Here is a 13,369-nt window from a genome sequence, read left to right as displayed (position 1 = left end):
AATAATTCCATTTCTAAAACACGATCTCTACATACAATATTTGTCCTCGAACACTTGATGCGAGTAATCACTGTAGCTTCTCCGCTATCCACATTCGCGGTACAATCTCGATCATCACTCCTTTTACTCTTCGGCGTCTGTTTTCGATTCAAATATATTCAGACAGGTGTGAGCAGGGTTGCTCTCGCCACCCTCGGAGTATGCCGCCACCCCCGAAAACCACCCTTACCCCCATTACACCCTCCCGAAGGCAACCCACGGGTAATCGGATCGCTAGAGCTTTCCCAGTCCGCTCCCGACATCTGACCAAGGGTGACGCTTTCGCAAACCCTCTCTCGCTCTGAGAACGGACGAGAATTTTTCACGGTCAATATTCATGTCACACCGTATCAAAACTCACAACCTAGACAAACTTTGGCGAGAGTAAACGGATTGGGGAGAACTGTATAAATATAATAATTGCTGAATTAGAAAAAAAATAGCTGCGAAAGTTTTGTTCGCAAAGTTCGGTCGTAAATTAAGCTCACAGAGTTGCTTTTCTGAATACGCGATTTATGCAAATTCAAAGTTAACGATCATGATCAGTTCTGAAGTAGCACTCTTTCGTTTCAAAAACGTGGAAAGCTCATCGTCGTTGATGCTGATCGCCTATAGTATTTTTAAAACAAATTAAAAAACTCGACATCGAAGCTAATTACTGCGCTTTTGCGGGGTAAGTTATATTATATTATTTTAAACTAACTAAATTAACCATACTCCAAATGTTCCTTTGTAGATTTTAAAAAGTAAAAAAACTTACTTTTTAAAACTTAAAATATATTTGAAATATCTTAATTTAAAACTTTTAAAAATCAGTATAACAGCTTTACAAATATATGATAGTAGAATTTATATGTATAATTAGTTCTTATGCTTATATTTGTTATTCGTTTTTCTCTAGTACGTACAAGGTATAACTATTTTTGTCAATTCATGTCTTATTTTATATTTAAAAATAATAGGAGATATAGAAATATGTTAGCTTAGAAGAAAATATTTTTTTTATTAAATATATATTGATTTTAATAGATAACGTATGTTTAAAAAATATTTATAAGAATATGTTGTTATTATATGATATATGTATATTATTTTATAGAATAATTGTTATTTTTATTATCGAAAGCTTATTCATAACTAGCATATGGCCTTTATTACGTAAATTTATTTATAAAAAAATGTCTAGCTCTTATTATATGACCCATTTCAAAAGTGCCAACTCGATATAAAGTGGTAATTCATCTTCAAGATTATCGCCATCAATAGTAAGAAACTTTCTCAAGGTTAATTATTGAAACAACCCAATTGGCAAAATTGGAATATTCCAATATTCTTAATTTTTGTGTTATAGTATATTTAAATTATTAGTACTTTTTTATGTAAAAAAATATAAATTCTTATTTTTCGTATTTTCACATAAATGAAAAATCTGCATTTATTATGAATGCATTATAAAACTTTTTCATACTTAGCTATGCATTTTTATACCACAATAAAGAAAATATGTACCTGGTCGTTAAATTTATATGACTAGCTCATTAAGTGAGATGCATCAATGTTATCGTGCCATATAAGTTTTCATTGTTTGTGAAAGCTCGACCTTGAATATAAGATGACATAAAGCTGATAGCTTTTTCAATAATTTTATTTAATATCGGCTTCGATAAGAGCTTTCAAGTTGTGGTTATTATGGCGACACTTACTTGTCGTTCGACACAAGCTTTTGTATTTTAAAATGAAATCCGAGTTATAAAAAGATAATAATTTTCACAAAATTAAAATATTAAATAATAATATATTTAATGATCTAAATTTAACAGTGATTTATGAGTCATTAATCTGTTGAAACTTTATAAACTTTCAATGATATATAGTTGATTTTAATTTTAAATTGTAAAATATAATTCACGTTTTAACATAATGAATTAAACACAAACTGAATATATATTTTTTAATATAAATGAACATTTCCCTTGAGCGCCATAAAAAATATGCCGTTAGCAAGATAAAAATTATATTATACATCTACACATATATTTTTACTCTCGTTTATAAGAGAGTGTGTAATAAACATAGCTATATAAAATATGTATTTTTTGCAACCACAGCAACTTTACTTTCGTTTTTTTACAAGTAAATAAATAAATTATTTGCACTAAATAAATTATGTAATTATTTTTTTATAATAAGTGCTTAAAAGCATGTAATTAATATAAAGCAAATACAATACCTTGTTATTCTATAAATAATATATCCTTTCAATATGGAGTATGTTCACAATAAATCTATTTTATGGGAATAATAAAAAGTTTTTTCTTAATATTTTGGGTTGGTAATTTTGATATGAAAAATAAAATTACGTTATATTTTACTCTTATATATATTAAAATATAAATTACAGATGTGAGTATTATATATATTTTTTTTAGTTTTTAAATATCGCTTTATCTACGTAGCCTTATTGGTTAATATTTACATAAATACGTTTATCTTATTCAATGTTAGTATTTTTACGAATATGGCAAACGTGTACGTATATGGGTATTTATATTAAGCCCTGGATCATTTATTATTCCATTTTCCATACTTTCAAAATCATTAAATAAATATTTACTATATGTAATATATTTGTAATTCAACGAAACCAAATTAATGATTAATTATCGTTGGTGTTTTGATTTAAAAATACTAATATAATATTTATGTTGCGTATTCTTTTATATATATTTTTTACACTTCAGCTTACCTTAAATACACATAATGTACATACATTATATATTAATATTTGTACGATTGTTATATACTGAAAATTGCCTGGGATTTGGATTCTCTGAATTTTCACGGCAATTGGTTATACATATTAACAACTCAGTACAAAATTTCCCTTTTCTTTGTCACATTTTATGTACTAATAGATACTCTCTCACACTGAAAACATCCTTCTTATCTAACACTTTTAAATCGCTTTTATTGCTATAATAAGGAATAATTATTTTATACTAAATTTTCCTTGTGTATTTTTTAACAATATTTTCCTTAAAATTTATGATATATTTACATTAAAATATAATAAAGTAAATAATTTATAGATCAGCAAATCAACTATAAAACAATATTTATATATTGTACAAATTAAACAATAATGTTCTTAATTTTTCATTATGCAGTACAATTATTAAAACTAATGGTTATGATGTCAGTGTAAATAATATACAATATATATGTAAAAATATTAGTAATATGATTAATAATATGTTTGGCTAAGTTGTCTATTAAATTTTTAATATGAACTAAAGTAATAGTGAAAATACAATGGCAATTACTAGCATATACATTAATGTGTATATTAATTAATGCAAAATTCAATTTGTTAATCAAAATATTGACGCTAAGCTAAATTCCACACAGCATCCGTGCCCTATTAGAAAATGACACAGTAAGCGTTTAAAGCCGCAAAGTTTTACTCAAAAAATCAGGTACAATTCTCACGATATGGTACAGAAATCTTTATGATATATTGATAAATTTTAATAATTAACAACACTAGCTTAATAGTAAAATATTATGAATATATATAAAATATATATTATGATTTCATCATTTTCCATATATAATTGTCTCCCGGTTTAAATGCTTTTAATAATGCTTGTTGACCGATCACCTCTATACAGACTCCTAATTTGTGCGAATACTCTAAAACGCTTTTAGGTCTCAGAGTTTTCAATGGCCGTGTGTATGTTATTAATAAACAAAAGGAAGAGCAGGAGTCTCAAATTGGACCCTTGTGATACTATATAACGAGCAAAATACTTGTAGTTCTTGACGTCTGTGTAGACGAAGTCGATGTGCTTGTAGGGTTATTGACCGTGGAACAACACGGGTAAAAACCATGTTGCTGGTCCACTAAAGTCTGCCGACAATAATTATTGATATACTTGGGAATACCCACATCGGACAATTTTATAGGGACTGAAGGAACAGCGACTGATATAAAGTTTTCGGTATATAGATTTAGCACACTTTTTTTTGTGGATCAGAGTAACTTTCGTATAACTTTGTAAATCAGGAAACCATAAAGTTTCAGTGACACATTAAAAATATATTAAGGGGTAGCAAGGAAATTGGAAGTCGAATGATATTTCGTCAAGCGTTTTTCAACATCGAACGTGCAGTCGAGTTTTTGAGAAAAATATTGGTCGAACACATCGTAGATTTTTTAATAGAGCAGTAAGCATTTAAATAAAGTTATCGTACTCGTAGAATTATATTCAATATAATATTTTAAATTTCGTTCTTGTATCAAAAATGTAGTTTTTAAAAAAAACTTTTTTCATATAAGAGCTATAGATTTTTTAAATTATTTAGGTAAACTAATTACCTTTATTTGTTTTAATTTTTTTTTATTTGAAACATATCTATAATACATAGTTTGTACAAAAAAATATCTCGAAAAGGTGAATCAATACCGTATCGGATTAAATTTTCGCATTTTCCGCCTAATTACTCGCCGCTCGGAGCTGAAACAATTTTATCGACACGAGCCAAACAAGTGGCCAGCCGGTACTAATAATGTAAAAAAATAACACAGCCAATACAAAATTCAAAGCTTTTCCGAACGGTCAGAAGTAGTAGCCGGTGTATACCAGACGGTTGATTCGATGGCCACGAAATGGGTCAGGGCAGAAATTAAACCGTGGAATCAATAGCCTGTCTAAAATAAAACATTGCATCACAAATGTGTAGCAACCGTACGCGCACGCACCCCTCTCAGCTATACCTACTATATGTTACATAGTGTATTTTGTATGTTATTGGTAAACGAGGCCCCTGCGGGCCTCAGGTGCAATATGCTCGAAAATTCTATCTGGGTCCTTCGTCATATAATATTGGACCATCGAAACGTGCCCCATCAACCATAATTCGCACGTATGCAAACCGTACCCCTGAATTCACGGTGTGGGATTGGTGGTTACGTTTATGTTGTCGGCTCTGTATAGGGTACTCAAAAGAAAGCTTTATTTTTTAATTTTGAATAGAAGATTTACCGAAGCAATTTTTCTCTGTAACATATACGGGGTTTATACGTAGAGTAAATAAACTCGCTTGGAATTTTTTTCTCGGTAAGCAACAATTTAATTTCTGTTAGAATTCAAATGAAGTGGTAGTTTATAAAAAAAATCGATTCTTTAAATATAATTTAAAATTAAAGATTCATTCACTGATCAAAATCAATCGCCAGCTTGTCACTATTTTTTATGTAGTCGTTTTGAACAATCAAACTGCTTTTATTTCAAGCAAAGATAAATACAATTTACTATAAAGAAAAGGGGAAAGGCATTCATTGTCACTGATAATTGTCAATTAAGTATTTTCGTATCTATTTTAAAGCTATTATATAATATAAAATATACGTTTTACCAGTAAACAATATAAAACTTAATTTAATGCATCTACCACATGATTTTATTCATGAATTTCATTAAAGTAATAATGCGACGTGGCCACCAAAAACATTTATGATGCTTACGGTAGAAATTATTAATCTAATATTCAAAAAATTAAGATTGTATTTAAGATTACACCACATCAAAACAACAAAGAGATCCAATTGAAAATATAAATAAATCATCTATGTCACGGTAGTCGCGTCGCATGATAATTATTTTCTGATTCGAAGTTTGTGGGTATTAATTTTCGGCTGTAAATTTAATGGATTGTGCTTCAATATATGTTTCTTTGAGTGAAATAAGAAAAAAAAATTTGCATCAATTGATTACTAATTATGGAATTGACACGAAAAATATAAGAAAAGTCACATTACCTACTTCCGAGTGATATAATTCACTGACTATTAACCTGAAAGACCCGAGTTTAAATCCTACATGGACACGGAGGACAGAATAGTCGTCTCAAACTAGTAACTCTGAGGTTGCGAGTTCGAGCCCCGGTAGCGATACTCGAATTTTTCTTAATAAAAAATGCACTATTATTGAAAACGGTTTCTACTGGTTATAAATTATATTACACATAATAATTTATAATTATTATCATAATTGTTACCGATTCCTAGACTTTGTCTGGTGGTTAATACATTATATCTGATTGATTTACTTAAGTTGATATATATTTACATTAAACCGCATTGGGCTTACGACTATCAGGTTGCAACGGACGATTTAATAAAAATAAAAAATATAATTCGTGTTTTTCAATTTCAATCTTGTCTGGCATGTCGAAATGAGTATTGTTACACTTCCGAGGAATCATTACATATTAGGTTTACCTCGATTTTCCTTATCTCGCGGATAAATATCGCGATGAATTATTAATTATTATATATATAAGGGATATATTTAAATTCATTTTTTATTCAATATTATTTTATTACAATACTATGCTAAATACAATATTTCTGTCTTTTGTCTTTATGTATTTTAGTAGCACGTAATAGGTCGTTAGGACCTCGTTGTTCAGTTTCATCCGCGGTTTCATTGACGTATATTGCAGTATAGCGCGTAATCGGTCATTAGCACGTAGCTGATTAGCTCAACTTTAAACTTAAAAGCTTAATGTTAAAAATAGCATAGTTGATTTAAAAATTCCAGTCAGAATGACATGTGCAAATATCAGGTTGTTAGTATTCATCGTTTCGGAGGAGGTTTTGTGACAGACAGACAAACAGACACACGTATATAACATTTTATAGTACATAATATATAGCATAGATGTCTAGGAGATCAGAGTGATTATTATATAATTACAGTTTCGATCAATCATCACAGAAAAGGTTTACCTGGATTTTTAAAATCACACAGATAAACATCGTAATTAACAATGAAAATTAAATAAAAGCAGTTCGTGCATGATGCCATTTATTTATTTAAAGCTGCAATAATAGTTTATAAATAATAAAATGGATATCACTGGTTTACAGCCTTATATTTTAGTCTAGTATTTCACTAATTGCATAGTATTTTTTTTACAATAATTATATAAGACAATTAGATGTTGCACTTTGAAAAAAAATCTCTTTGGTAGTAATAATAGTTTTAGTAATAACTTATTTTTTTATTATTACCCTACCGACGGGAATTGAACCAAAGACGTTAAAAGAGTATTTATCTTTTGCTTTATTGACAGCCTTTCTAAAATATATAATATATAGTCAATCACAACACACCACAGTATTTCTTTCCGTAAATATCGGGCTATTTACAGAGAATTTTAATGACTATGTGGGACTGTATGTAAGTAGAAGATCGAAACAGGTACACTTTTTACATTTTATTTTTGTAAAATAATAGAAATATTAAAAACTTTATTATTATTTATAAATTAAGTATTTTTTTTAAACATTTTCGATAATTAAGTAGAATATCTTCAGATGTATTGTATATCAAGAGTCCTAACAAAAAATAAATTAATTGTTTCCTAATTAAATCTTTATTAATTCTAAGAATTATTAAATTTTAACGAGAATTGAATCTTCGCTCGTTAATTAAACGTTCACTTACTCTGGAAGTATGTGAAGTAGCTTAACTTTGCCAAAATAATTAATTTTGTCCAGGATAAATACGTAGTCATGACTACGTTTCAAATTGTCTCGTTTTACTAATTTTCCACGGAAAATGCATTTTAATTTTGATAATGGTAGCAATATTATTGAATTCAGATGTAAAAAATGTAAATATCTTATATTTAATAATAATAAAATTAAATATAACTGTGAGTTGGCACACCCTGTAGGTACATATTGTAATGAACTTATGCTCAATCGATATCGGATATGACAGGATCAGAAAATTCGACTATCGAGTAAGGAATTTCAATACGAATCACAATCGCAAATTCTGACAATGGCTAAACGTGCACAAAATCAATTTAGAGTTTACCTTTGTTTTTGTGAAAGAAAATGTTCTTTCCCTCTGGATTTTAAGTCTTGATGATCTGAAAGTGTTTTTATTTTTTAAACCACTATAAGATATTTTTTGTATGTAGTTCATACTTATAAATGTGACCGCGATATCTCGACTTGTCTGCAACCTATTTTAACTAAATTTCGCATCACGGTTACTAAAAGCCGGTTAAATTCGCATTGGATGTGGTATTCTTATTTAAAAAAAGGAATCACGAGGTTTACTATAAATATATAAACTACGATGAAGTTATTTTTATATTGATGTAAACACTACTGATTATTTATGCTTATTTTAATTTTCTCTATCAAAAGTTTCCAGTAGATTGGTAATAAAATAATTCTGGGCTAGTTTTAAATGTGCCTTAAAAGCAAATCATCTGCCAAAAAAGTTATGAATTCAATTAAAACTTCCTAATCTTAAATTCAAGGATCGGCTTAACCCTTCTATACTAATGGCTGGCCGATTTACTTCAGTACGTATGATAAACAATCTAGACAAAATTCATAATTTTATATAAACTTTTTTGAAAGTCGATTCTTTGATATTTATATATATTAAAAACGAATATTTGTTTACAATATTGCAATTATTTATTTATAATGAAACTGCAATTCATTTTCATAGTTATATAAATCAAACTGAATCAATCTTTTACACGACGGAAATTAAATCAAGCGTAGGTAATGAACACGCAACTTATATTATATGTTGGATATACATATAATTAGATAATCATTCGTTAAGAAAAAAATTCAATAATAAATGTTTTGAACACGTGTTTCATTATTATAAAGTTTTATTGATAATCTTGCCACGTGTCAATATTATTTCGTTCTTTTATAAAATAAAAGTAAAATATTTACCAAACATTGTTTGAAAGTATAATTCTTCTTATAGTTTTAATAAACTGGCTATTATAAAGTTATACTATTTAATTATATTTTGCTTATAGCCATTATACGATTAGTTATGCAGCTGTATGTTCATTTTCATATCGATGTAAGATACGCTTTATATTTATTTGAAGTGTTTTTACGTGAAATCGATACGTAGTGGCTTTTTTTGACCTGCAAACGACAAGCGGATAATCGAAAATTTAGGTACTATAAAAGTACATATACACACCTTATTTTTTATGGACAAATGTGATTGCCGTTTACGACCATTAAGCTATTATATTAATTCGTCAAAAATACACAGTTTTGACCATAGCAATAAAATCGACAAATATGTAAGGTTTACTAAACCATTTTTATCGCTTGTACCTTGATTATTAAAATAGTTCTCAAATATGTATATTGATATATATGTATATATATATACACATATATACACAACTTTTGAAATTTTTAAAGACTGAAAGTTTTGTTATAAATCACAAAGTTTGCAGATTTCTTATCAAGGGTACCATTATTTCAGACACGTTACAAAGTATTATAAATTTTTCATGATTATAATATATAATATATTTTTGAACAGCTAAAAATGAATTCTAAAATTAGGATAGTTTTTAATGTTATACAAGCACTAACTACAATATACAAAAATATAAAAAATAATAATATATACAATCTTTAATGATATATATTTTATTCGAGAGCTATATTTTATTATATAAACAATCAGTTAATTTAACAATTAACGCATCTTAGTTTGACTTTATTATTCAATATTCTTAAATTATTATATAATAACATAAAAAAAACACACCTCTTGCGAAATCATTATTTTCTATATATATATAAACTAAAGAGATATTATTTTTTAAAAAAATATTTCTGAAAAGCAACAAATAATTTTATTTATTTATATAGTAAAATTTTATAATAAATTAAAAAATCTGAAATTATTTATTAAATTCTAAAATATGACTATTTTAGAGGCAATCCATTTTTTCTTATATTATGGAGTATTTAAATACAGGATTATTTCTTGCATTGATCAAACTTATAAAAATACATACCTAAGTATTTTTACACAATTATCGAGTGCTAAAAAATGCATTTAGTTGCAACTCAAACTTAAGCTCACATGTTTTATAATCCATCGCCATCGCCGTCGATGATGTGAATACCTTCTATTCCGAAATATTAAGAGCATCTATAAAACATTTATTTCTTTGGCTTTTGCATAGTTGCTGGGAGATATTTTTTGTTATATCTTTCGCCACCCTGACGATAAATGTAGTGCACCCCACCGGACCCTTATAAATTTATTTTACTCTTATCGAAGAATTCTTCCTTAACCCAAAACAGTTTAGCTTTTGGGTCAATTGGTCCATTTAATCCGTGTTAGACACATTTATATGATTAACAGCTGTTTTTTTGACAGATATACAAATGCATACACTTCATTTTAGTCACAAATAAGGTCGTCCACCATTACTTTTTTATAAGTGCAAATATTCACTGGTAAAATCAACGATAATTTTACGCCTATAGTGTGAACGCATTCATAGTATCACATTGTCCTGACTTATTGCACTTATTTAGACACTTGTTTAAAAAAGGCTTTGAACTTATTATTGATTAAAACTTAAAAATAATAATATTGCAGTTTTTTTACAAACTAAATTGTGAATGATTTGGCATCATTATTTTTCACTAACAAAGTTGACAGTCTAATTGTCAAACTTATGATAAAACGTATTTATATTCGAATTATAGAAACAATTATTAGTAACATTTGGTGCTGGTTTACATTTTTAATATTTTAAACAAAATAAAGATAAACACACTTCTATGGACTATTGAAAAAACGAGATTTAAGTCCACCAATTAGTTGCAAAAATCGTAAACAATTTTAGCCATTAAAATATTTTCGTCTATTAAAGCATTAAATAAAGTATGCATATTTTCAAACATCTGACACGGACTCATCCTTTTTATGCCGCGATATAAATCATTTAAAAATTTGACTGTAAAACATTTAAAAAATTTCGTACAAATTAAATTTTTTGCAAGACTTTATCAAACTAGTCGAAAAATCAGAATTTTATTTGAAAAATGAAAATTTTGGATTTGGCATTTTTCTCAATAAATTATTGAGAAAAAGCACTAATTCAAATGTTTATATATAAAGAAGATAATCAGTTCATTGAAACTTAATAAAATTACCTTCTATTGATGCATCGCACATTGAAAATAAATTCAAAGTTAAAAATACTGTTTGATGCATAAGTTATACCTTAAAGCTATGCGCTAAATTATTTTTATAGCTAAATTTTCTATAAATGTAATATAGTAATTCACAAATACGTTCTTTTTTATCACTTTATTTATTATATAATCAGCATTTTGCTATTTTAATATAAAGCGTGCGCATAACACATATTTTATACAGTAATCGTTTTCTAACCTTGTAATCTGGCAAACATAGGTCGAGTACCTAATGTTAATGTCGCGTTTATGGTCTCGGAATAGCCTAATGGTGATTTACTCATAGTTGAAAAAAATACGAGACACTTTATACGCTCGGATTAATATTAATTTTGACTTTACATCAGCTGCTGAGTGTGATGGATGTGAGCACGTAGCATATAATAGCACCTACGTATATTACTCTGCGGAAAACCCCAATCATAATGGATTGCAGAATAACTCTAAGGGTAGGAAAAGTTTAATGGCCAAATAATGTTTTGCTTTTATAGGCTCCGACCACTCTTTTTCGGCAGGATGGTTTCACGAATCTCTATCTCTCAGTATACAGCTACTTTCCAGAGTAGTTCCCAATTACGACGGGGACTCGACTAATAAACTTACATTGTTCGCATTTTTCCCACGAGGCTGGTTTTATTTTCATCGACGAAATTATCCGTCGCTAAATTCTCATATTAGAAGGTTAATATCGTACGAAAAAAATACGACGCCACTCAGACGAAGAAAATTCAATAAAGTGATCTTTCGTGCGAATAAGTTTTTTCTTTAGTGTGTTTTTTGCAATGTTAATTCTCTTCATGATAAGTATTATTTAGAATAAAGTAAATGACTTAAAAATTTAAGGCTTTAAATTTAAAATTATACTACCTTAACTAAAGTTTTATGTTTATTATTTAATTGTAGTTAGCTGCAACTTTTATCACACCACTTAAATAATGACTCACATATTTTACTCTACCATTTCCATATTCAATAACCTGGCAAAAATCATATATAAATTGTCTCAATTAACCTGTAATAAAAGTAAAAATAACGTTCCAATTTAATTTAATTTAATATCCATATATTTGTAATTAATATGGCGGTGTACTTCTTTAGTATTAAAATACTAAGCAAACATTAATTTATTAAAATTAACTGATTTTATACTTTAACTATAATTATATTAACTATTTCAAGCCATTCTGTAAAATTCAATCATCTACAAAAATCAGGTTAAATTCTATGTCTCGGACATCGTAGCTGAACCTGATTTGCGCGAAGAGGGAAGCAGCTGCTTTTTCCGTTTTATTATTCTTGGTCAATGTTTGACGTAGTTTTGCCCAGTGCAAGTTTGAATGAGCTTTTGTTCTCGACGGAACTGAATTTCTGAAGAAAATAAATGTGCTTATAAACGCTTGGATGCAATATTGATGCTTATTTTGCTTGTCCATACTTGACACAACGACCAATTACGAAGATTTGGATGTGCAATTAATTCATTTTTTTGTCATCTTTTCTATAATATTCGTAGCATAGCAGATAGAGATTCAGCAACACTGTAAATTTTTTTATGTTGACGCAATAAAATAGCATTTATAAAGCTTTAAACTATTTTTTGATTTTCTATATTTTAGAAAAATCCAAAACCAAACCAAATCAATAGTTGTGGAGTTTACAATCTTTAATCTTTACAGTTTACTTGTGCTCAATCTAGAATTTTTTTGCTCAAATATTAAAATACAAAACACATTTGTTCAACCTTCGCCTTACAATGCAAAAAAATTGATGATGTATACTCAGTATACACGTAAAATTATGTAGAAATTTAAAAATCACGAATATTATCACAAAATAACCATTTAAATAATGATCAAAGTAGAAATCGTTGAAACAGTTTTATTTGACATGTTTATATAAATTTCAGGCATACATCACAAAAAGGCAAAACTTAAGCTTAAACGAATTCCTTCATCAGGCAAGCTTAAATATGTAACAGTGGTAAAGTGGCAACTAAACGTTTTATTGTTTTTTGTAGAGGGCTAATATTTTTTGACGAAATTTCTTCTGTAGCTCTGCTATTTAAAAAAATATAAAGCACAAATATTTTTTCGCAAATAAGGTAGAAAGCTCACTAGCTTTGTGTATCTATATCAATTTCCCATTCTTTTTTTTGGTGCTTTTCCAAGACTAAGGCGATTGTCTTTTATATGTTATATTTTGTTGTTTTGCTAAATTTCTTTTAAATGTGGTTTTTGATTCAAGAATAAAGTA

The 13,369-nt window shown here is 28.0% G+C and overlaps 1 protein-coding gene across 1 annotated transcript in view; it reads left to right on the top strand.

Moving 5' to 3' along the window:
* The first annotated feature begins 286 nt into the window (after positions 1-286).
* Positions 287-13,369, top strand: part of LOC148236035 (1-phosphatidylinositol 4,5-bisphosphate phosphodiesterase epsilon-1-like) — an 88,554-nt gene continuing 75,471 nt past the window's right edge. The window contains exon 1 of the mRNA XM_088184566.1: positions 287-712. The gene's annotated coding sequence lies outside the window, so the exon portion shown is untranslated. The remainder of the gene's footprint in view (positions 713-13,369) is intronic.

This window comes from Plectrocnemia conspersa, unplaced genomic scaffold (assembly GCF_051122295.1).
Source record: "Plectrocnemia conspersa isolate PC_06_02 unplaced genomic scaffold, ASM5112229v1 ptg000004l, whole genome shotgun sequence".
Lineage (NCBI taxonomy): Eukaryota > Metazoa > Arthropoda > Insecta > Trichoptera > Polycentropodidae > Plectrocnemia > Plectrocnemia conspersa.
The sequence above is the reverse complement of the archived record's forward strand: the minus strand, read 5'-3'. Positions and strand labels throughout refer to the sequence as shown.